This window comes from Anopheles maculipalpis, chromosome 3RL (genome assembly GCF_943734695.1).
Source record: "Anopheles maculipalpis chromosome 3RL, idAnoMacuDA_375_x, whole genome shotgun sequence".
NCBI lineage: Eukaryota > Metazoa > Arthropoda > Insecta > Diptera > Culicidae > Anopheles > Anopheles maculipalpis.
Window position 1 is genome coordinate 83,880,744 of NC_064872.1, and position 8,063 is coordinate 83,888,806.

General features: G+C 41.9%; 1 protein-coding gene across 1 annotated transcript in view; it reads left to right on the plus strand.

Annotated features, from left to right (window-relative positions):
• Window positions 1-8,063, plus strand: part of LOC126562905 (MIT domain-containing protein 1) — a 458,992-nt gene that overhangs the window by 168,230 nt on the left and 282,699 nt on the right. The gene's annotated exons all lie outside the window — the stretch shown is intronic.

Here is an 8,063-nt window from a genome sequence, read left to right on the forward strand (position 1 = left end):
ACAAATATCGGGGGAAAAAAATTATTGACATAGTTGATTTTTCCGCCCTTCTGCTACCGGAGTTATGGAGGGTACAGATTGCTACAGGCTACTGCGACTACTGAAAGCAAGAAGCACGACACGGATCTCAATGTTACACTCGTGTAGGAGGTAGTGAACCGCTGGCACTTTATTGAATAAGCACTAGGAATTCTTCCCCAAAGGGAGAGCGAGGAACGTTGTGGGAAGTTTGCTCATATAATGATGTGTAATGATGATGATGGTGCTGATACCAGTCCACGGAACGTCATCTTCAACCTCAACCTTCAACAGAAACTTGCCGAACTCTAAAGGCTATCGGAAAGGTTACCAGTCATCATCAGCTGCAGCCGTGTTGCCAATATCTATCGCCTCGAACTCACATGTGGGACTAAAGTTTGCTCATTTGGGGATAAGTTTTTTTTTTTCTCAGCAGAAAACTGAGGGTCAAACTGTAAGGAGTAAAGAGCAGAAAAAAAGCTTTCTTCTCAACTGCACATTTTTTTACCCGCATCGAAATTACAAGTCCTTTTTATGCAGAAAAGAAAGCAACTTTTTCATCTCTCTCTCACACACTTCGCAGAAGATCTAAAGGTATTTTATCGATCTTGCACAACCAAATCAACCCACGTGACTCATTATTGCAAAATACTGAAAAGCGTTCGTGTGTATGTGTATGCGTATTTGCTGATTGCTCCCCATCTCAATCGATAAGTAATTTTGACGCTGCTCTGGTAGGAGTTCTCGGTAAGCAGCACATTATTAAAATACTTTCGTGCGAGGATTCTTCAAGCTGTTCCTTCCTTCTATTGCTAACGCAGAACTCACACACGCGCCCATAAGAAGGGCTGGTAGGTATGGGGTATGTATTTAAATGAGATTATTTTCCAATTCTTGTGCTTCAATCAGAGTGAATCAGTTCCAGGAAGGTATCAGAACCTTCTTCTGGTGAGGGCAAGAAGAAGAAAAAAGAAGGACAAAAGGCGTTCAAGTTTGATTCCATCCATTCCTCCTCATCGTCATCGAGTTTGGGAGGTTTAAAGAGCAAAGGGCATGGATGGGTGTTTTTTTGTTTTGTTTCAATTTCATCGTCAAAAAAAATCCTCAAGCGAATAGAACTCGTGTCGGAACATCGTGTCCTTGAGAAGAAAAGCATAACTCAGTTTATCGTGTAGAGCACGAAGGAAAACAAAAATACAAGCAAAAAAAAAAAGACACACACACAAACATCCCGAACAGCTTAACAAAACATGACCAAGTGGCCACTTGGCAGAGTACAGGAAAATGACGTGCAAAAAGATTGAAGGAAGCTGTAACCGTGTTTCTTCGTTGGAGATTTATGTGTGTGTGTGTGTGTATGTAGATGAAGTTGGGGCTGTACGTAAACATAAACCCTTCTTTCATCGGTGAGGTTTATCGTGCGCCCTACCGTAACCTGATAAGCTCACCTTTAACGAGTAGGTAAACGAAGCGAGTCGTAATAGTGCATAACTTGTTGCTCGTGTTATGAAGAAAAACAAAGGCGCAAAGTTCAGGCAAGCTTCGCTTGTTTCGATCAACATTGCTGGTCAACAGGAGACAGTTGAAGGCAGTTGAAAAAAGGAGGGCATAATGAACCTGAAGCGTGAACTTAAAAGATCGAGTGTATTAGCTGGGAAGTTTTGCTCTTTAGGTGCGTGAGTGTGATATGGAAGAGTAGGGAAGGAAAGCTGTCCTCGTAGATGCAAGACGCCATGCATCATCATCATCATCGTTTTTGGCAATTAGTTTTACCACATACTTTCAGCCTACTCAGCAAGAGAGCTGTCAACACACTGTCATAGATCATCATCACCACCATGGTAACCGTGCAGCTGGTGTGGATGTAGCGATGTGCTGCAGTAGCCACACAGTTAAGGATAATTGTGCAAACTAATCCCAACTCGAGCGGGGCACGAAGGTGAGTTATTTTCATCCCACAATAAGACTCATGCATTAATATCCTGTTTGTTTGCGTTCACCGTTCATCCGGGGCTTCTTTTCGTAGCTAGACGGCTTACTTCTTGGATACCGTAGGCCGCAAAAGGCTACCTCAGTAGGTTGCACACATCAGCACACATCAACCGTATCTAATTACCGTCCAAACGAGACCCTCGTCCCGTGTCTCGTAAACACCTTCCCCAAACGTCGCCGTCACCGTATCCTTGTCGGTCTTGAATTTATCATAAAATCTTTCACCCCCCATACGCAGCCCAAGCGGACAAACACACACCTTTCGCTGCGCGTTTCACTCACCCTGACGTTCTTTTCGTTCACAGAACACACTGTATGCGTTCGTGCGTGTTTGTGTATGTGGCTGGCACTTGTTTGTTCACTGTTTTCTAATGGTATTGTCCTTGACGTGTTTGGTGTTTTTCCTAATGCGTTTCACTTCACTTTGCTTTTTATTCTTCACTTTTTTTTTGCTCTTTCCCAAAGGACGGGTAATGGTACGGACGCACGCACGTACGCACGCACGGTGAGGGTTTAGTGTACGGTCACCATTTATGGAATGTCACCTGTGTCTGTGTGTATGCGGGAACTGTAAAGACGTTTTGCGTAGCCGAGTTTTGCGTACTAAATGTGTTCGGCTTGAAAATCCGACCGAAGCGCCCCTATTTATACAGTTGGTCAGAGGTGAGCCTGTGTTATAGTGGTAGTAGTTAAAAAGGAGAGAGAGAGAGAGAGAGAGAGAGAGACTGAAAGAGCAAGAGAAGCTTGGAGCTTTTTCCCATATAAAGTGCACTTTTTTATGTCTGAGGATGCGAATGTCATTGGGTTCTTGCACAGTGGGCAAAAAAGAATCAAAATTGTCTTAAAACGTTGATCTTTTAGTAGGGATTTTTGTTTGGTACATAGCTTACAAACAACTTAACAAACTTTATAAAGAAGTTTATTTAATTTCAAATAGAGCTTTTTTTGAAATTTTATTAATTATCAGGTAAAAGATTTGTAATTTTGAATTTCTTTGATCTTAAATCATTGTCTTTTTTAACCAAAATCTGCAAAACTTGGGCCAATTGTGATACAAAGAAGCATAAATCGATAGCATTGCGCCTGCGATTGAAATGAAAGCTCTCCCAAGAAAACGTTGAGAGAGCTTTAACTCGTTTCCATTATTATTTACTTCTCTCCGGTCTTTGTAAAAAATTTTCTCTGCAGAAAGTTGTGTTTTGGAATCGTGTTGGGTTAGGGTTTCTAATACCTTTCTGCTCACTAATCCCCAGAGAACAGTTCATGATCAGTCAATATGTCTTCTGCTCCCTCTCTCTTTCTGTCTTTCCTTTTGTCTCTTTCTGCTTCGCTTGGTTATCATATCATATGCACACACTCACACCCACACAAACACTTGAGAAAACAAATGCGATACTCCATTTCATTCATGGTTTGAGACGTTCGTGCCTGAGCAACGAACGGGGATACAAAAAAAAAACGCACACTTTTACCAAAGACGAGGGAGAAAAAAAGCTTTAACAACCTTCATTGTTAGCACACTCGGTTGGCTCGGTTTGAAGCAAAAGCAACAGGAACCGTCGCCCCTAGTCGGTTCCGGTGTGAACCGAGCCGGAAGAGAATGGTATGAAATAATTGAATTAATTTCACAGTGCCTCCCCATCACGCCTGTGCCCAATGCCACCGATTCGACTGCCGACGGTTGATTACGTCGGTCAGTATGCAATGGGTTTGTTGTGCTTTTTTGTGCCTTTCTTTCTCTCTTGCTTTTGCTTGCACAACAGTTGGAAGTGTATGAAGCACCTGGCGTCTCCATCGAGGTGAACGTGGGAAGGTGACACCGAACAACACGGCGACATTCTGGAAAAGAATGTCATTTTTCATCGAAAATAGCGTAAACTATGTGCCGGAATGTTTTTTTTTGCGTCCTTGGTGGTAAATCCCGTCTTCAGATCTGTGAGGCGAGGCGAGCCTGTTCGAGGCTCGACTTGGGCTGCTTGTGAGCTCGAGTGGGATATTAATTTAAAAGGTACGGTAGAGGATTATGCTGATGAACGATGACGTTAGCGTTATTGGGGTTCTTCGCAGGTCTGTTGCTGTTGTTCAGTAAAGTGTACGATGCGTTAGTCGCTGTTGAAGTACCAATATTAAATGGCGAGAAAGTTCTTAGGAATGCACTCGAATGATCAATTAGTTAGATTGGGAGTCTTTGGAAAGGCTTTTCGTGACGATGATGGTGATGTTTTGTTTGAAATTACTTGTGTTTAATTTTTTGTGTCGGTGTTTGACTACTATTCTTCACATGAAAAATTATATTCATACAACTTTATGGAAAATTCTGTGTTTTGATTATTTATTTCAACTGAGCTATTGGCGATTTATTAAAAACTCACAGTAATCAATAGGTACAGCTAGTCCTAAATAAACAAAGTCCCAATAAAACATCGATAGCAAACAATTGTTAATTATAAACAAACTAAAAGTTTGTTGGCTACAATTGAATCACGCTTGTTAAACCTCAAAGCACAACAATAACCGTCGAATGTGGGTTACAATTCTAAATATTCTTTTATTCTTCAGACTCACTACCAGCGTGAAATGATCTTCACAGCAACTGTCCATCACCATTGTCTCGTCTTATAAATATTAAATCTAAAGCAAGCAAACGTCCATTCCCAATATTTGTGTGTAAAAATTTCCCATTGCAAATTGCAGTGCCGCTCGGTTCTTAGAATCGTGACCTACCGCTGAAGCAGCGAGAGATAAAAAGGAAAGTAAAAAGTCTGTGACAAGTTGAAATTGTTTTCCATTACCGAGAAGAGGAACCGATGGGCACAGGCCGGTACGATGCTAAATCGACGCGATAGTACCGGTGGATGTATACGTGCCCAAGGAATGTCTGCCCATGGGCTATCATTTTAGACATAATCTGGTGTGAAAGCCGATAAATTTTTGTGAGTTGAAAAGATATTATTATTGGGAACGGTGAATAAGAAAAGAGAAGCTGTCAATGCGGGTCTATTTCCGGAGACATATTTCTGGCAGAAGAATTGGTACTATTTTTAATCATTCGTTAATTAGTAGAGTGCTGTCCCGTTTTTGTGATAGGTAGCAAATGGAACGATCGAGCGCTATGTTTACTATCGATTTTCGAGTCCGAATTTCATGATGGTCCTTCCAGAAAACATGAAACAGGTTCGTCACAGCTCATCCATATTTATCAACTCGGAATCATATACAGTAACAGGGCAGGATTCTGCAGAAATAGAGAAGAGTCCATCCCCGAGGAAAAAGCACTTTGAAGGTCTGATATTATGCCGACCAAACACGGCTGTAATGGTCACTGCCGTGCAATGTGTTCAGCAATGTGTCCTGAAGTGAAATCAATAATATGAACACACTTGAGCTCGTTCGAGCAGGTTCCTCCGGTGTCCCTTCAGCCAAAGCCATTAATCTTCGACCGTCCTTACACGCGAAAGTGTCTGTGTGGAAGCTGTTGTTCCTGTTCCGGTTGGCCGGATGGTGTTTGTGCGTGGCCGCATTGTGGTGCGTTAATGTTGCCCGACTTAGCAGTGGTTGAAAAATTGCCTTCACTAGCTCAACGAGGCACGGCCGAATAGCTTTTGACACTAGGCGTTACGTTTTCTTAAGTGTTACGCTTTGCTCCTGTGGTCCGTTAAAGATTGCCCTTTGATGGCGAAAACATAGAAGTACTCATTGAACCATTGGATGATGTAGCTAGAGAAAATATTTTTTAAATCGTTCTTTCTGTGCATGTAATAAACATTTGGTGCTTTCACATAAATTGGTCAAGCGTCTCTAACGTTAAACGCTTTTCTTACTTGTACAGAGTGTGTCAAATCCTTCTAGATGAATGATTTGTTTAAGTGTTTCTCAAAATATAAAAGCCCTTTTTGTTCGATTTTCCTTGTTCGGAATCGTCACGGAAACTGAAAGCTTTTTCATTTTCAAAGCTTTCTCTTTCGGGATAAATTTTCTGCTTAATGGGGTCGACACAAGGATCTAGCCGGGATTGCTGCCTTAGTAACTGTAGATTTTTCAGTCACGAGGCATGGCAGACGAAGGCAATACAGTTGTCGACAAAATATAAGATAAGAATATTTTGTTAATGTGTAGAAGAAAGTTTTATTATTTAAAACTTTGTTGATTTTGGGAAATCAAGAATAGTCTTGTATCTATGGAAAAATCATTCCTAAGCACTTTTATCGATCTTCAATTTCTCGTTGTGAGGACTGAAATTTTGGTTTTGTAGTGTTAGATCTTATTGTTTTGTCCATTACTATGACTTTAGTTCAATCCAGCGTTTCTGGGATGGCATATTTTGCTTCTAGGAAAAAAGAACTGTACTGATGGAGAATTTAAAAAAATACCACGAATTAAGGCAACACTTTCTTCGATTGAAAACCCCTTTTTTGTCTTTAAGTTGGTTTTACAAGATTGAAATGTTTCAGAGATAATAACGAAATGGTCGTTTTACTTACCGCTTGCTGATTGTTGATTGCAAAAAAAAAAAACTCATTTTCGTACAAAGATACAATACATGGAGCAAAACCAACAAAGAGTATTTTTGCTTCATCATATCTTTTGCAATTTGCACCAACGAATCCCGCTTGTTGCTTGTCTTGTGTAAAGGCTCCCAAAAGCTTTCCTCGGGATGTTTGATGATTTGGAGATTGAGCGGAAGAAGAAAAAAATCTCATACAGACATAAAAGCAAAGCGAAGAGGAAGCAATATCCATATAATCCTTCGTTAGATATTTTTTTCTCCCAAAACACACACACATATAATGCAAAGGCATTCGCGGCTCAATCCGTCCGACTGTTCAGCAGGATAAAACATTCACCATTCTTTGGGTTTATTTCAAAAACCTCCCACCTTGACACAGACACCCACATTGGTGCTCCTGCTGGTGTGTGGATACCAGCACCCAATGTGAAATATTACCACCGATCCATCAGCAAACCGAGCTTACTACCCGTGTGAAAAGCTCTTAGCTTCTCCAATTCACAGCCCGCGCGCGCCAGGGCTTTCTAAGGTTCGCTTTAGTCATCATATCCCAAACACAGCCGACCGTGCCCTGTCGGCCGTTGGCGGTTATGAGCGCGAGTTTGTTGTATTTTTTACACATCTTTAGCGCTTGATTTTCTCGCCGTTTCATGCAAGGAGAAAACAAAAGCAAATGCGAAAAGAAATATGGCATGAGACACATTACGGCGCTTGAAGTCGGCCGGGCTGAGCTTTCTTGTACCCGTGCTGCCATTTTTATTATTTCAGTCAACGTCAGCAGATACGTGGGCAGGGCTGGATGATAGTCATACCGAAAGGAGCCTTCCAACAGTCTAAAGAGCAAAACCAAAAAAAAAAAAATGGTACGACAAAGTATGCCACTTCGGACACGCCTCGTAACGTGGGTTCGTTAGGCGTGTGGTATAGGAAATGAACTTTTGTTCTTCTCTCTTTACACACGGCGGCAACTCGCTCCCTTATCTTAGGAAATGGGAAGCTCGAATGAAGCGATAATAGAATTTAAATATTCAAACCCTTTTTTTTGCCTGTTGTTGTTTTGCGGACTTTCCTTGATGAGATGAATTGATTATCGAACATCATCTCTTTCGCGATTGATTGTGGACACGTTGCCGGTCGCTAAACGGTAGGACAGGACGCTTCTGCTTGCTGCCAAGCTTGACATTAACGAGCAGCGTTGCTGACTGTCGTTGACACCCTTTGAAAATGATCCAAATTTCACTCTTCACAGCTCGCCGATCATATTATCCCGTTTGGGTCGTCTATTTGGAGGGGTTGGCTATAGTCCACACGTGTCACACACCCACCATCCACTGTAAAGGGGTTTAATATGTGTGTCACAGCACTTAAACGCTGTCATTCTCGATCCGCACTGATCCGCACAGAAGGCAGAAGGTTCCATCCTCCTCAGCACAGGTTCAGTCACATTCCGTAACGGTCGATTCCGTGCCTCGTTCGTGTCATCACGTCCCATTTAGTGTACCCTTTGCTTGGCTCTTCTTCGCTGCTGCTATCTTGGGACGGTTCT